Source organism: Mandrillus leucophaeus, unplaced genomic scaffold (genome assembly GCF_000951045.1).
Source record: "Mandrillus leucophaeus isolate KB7577 unplaced genomic scaffold, Mleu.le_1.0 Scaffold238, whole genome shotgun sequence".
In the NCBI taxonomy this organism is placed as follows: Eukaryota; Metazoa; Chordata; class Mammalia; order Primates; family Cercopithecidae; genus Mandrillus; species Mandrillus leucophaeus.
This window is the reverse complement of record NW_012102454.1, coordinates 1,204,284-1,205,316: the sequence shown is the minus strand read 5'-3', so window position 1 is coordinate 1,205,316 and position 1,033 is coordinate 1,204,284. Positions and strand designations below refer to the sequence as shown.

The window sequence follows — 1,033 nt, the reverse complement described above, 5'->3', positions numbered from 1 at the left end:
TTTATTTATTTATTTATTTGAGACGGAGTCTCGCTCTGTCGCGCAGGCTGGAGTGCAGTGGCGCAATCTCCGCTGATGGCAAGCTCCACCTCCCGGGTTCACGCCGTTCCCCTGCCTCAGTCCCCCGAGTAGCTGGGACTACAGGCGCCCGTCACCACGCCCGCTAATTTTTTGTATTTTTAGTAGGGACGGGGTTTCACCGTGTTAGCCAGGATGATCTCCATCTCCTGACCTCATGATCTGCCCGCCTTGGCCTCCCAAAGTGCTGGGATTACAGGCGTGAGCCACCACGCCTGGCCGCTTGGTCATTTTATAGTCCCCTCTTCAGTCATTCTGTTGAGTCATTCTTTTCAATTTTATTTTATAGTTTTTGATCATGTTAGTGTCTGAGATCTTCATGGGTGAATCTGCTGTCATTTCTGCTATTTCTCATAGTGCTTCGCTTGTATGGTTTATGATTTTTTTAAAACTGAATGTGTATTAGAATTGTGTCTGGTAATTCTTTAGGAACCCATTGTAGATGTATTTCTTCAAAAAGCATTTCTGGTTATTATATGTGGGTGCTTGGGGCACTGCCAATAGAGGACCACTTTTCAATTCTTAATTTTAGGATTTTCAATACTTATGTATTCAGACCACAAACCTGAACGAGCCCTGTGTTATTGTCATGAATTATGTGGGAAGATACTCCTCCCCCTCCAATAAGCACCAAGTTTAAGATAATTTTTATGGAGAAAGTATTTTTCTCCTCTCCTTTCAGCTCCTTGCTTTGTGTAAGGATCTCCTATTTTAAGAGTTCCTACCTTAGTGGTGGGTGGGGTAGGTGTATCTCTTAAGACTAACACTACTTGGATGTTCTCTTTGAATTCCTTCCTTCGATGTTGTGTCTGCAGACACTTCACTTTCTTACCAGCTCAAGAAGGCTTCCTAGGAAATATTAGCCAATACTTTTACTGTTGTTTAGGTTCCCCTTTTTGTTGAAATAAAATGACCCATTTACCTTCAGAAATTTCAAAAAATATCTAGTTTGCAA

The 1,033-nt window shown here is 42.2% G+C and overlaps 1 protein-coding gene across 2 annotated transcripts in view; it reads left to right on the top strand.

The window, feature by feature from the left end:
- The window catches only part of UBA2 (ubiquitin-like modifier activating enzyme 2), a 58,944-nt gene that overhangs the window by 44,461 nt on the left and 13,450 nt on the right, over positions 1 to 1,033 (top strand). The window lies entirely within an intron of this gene.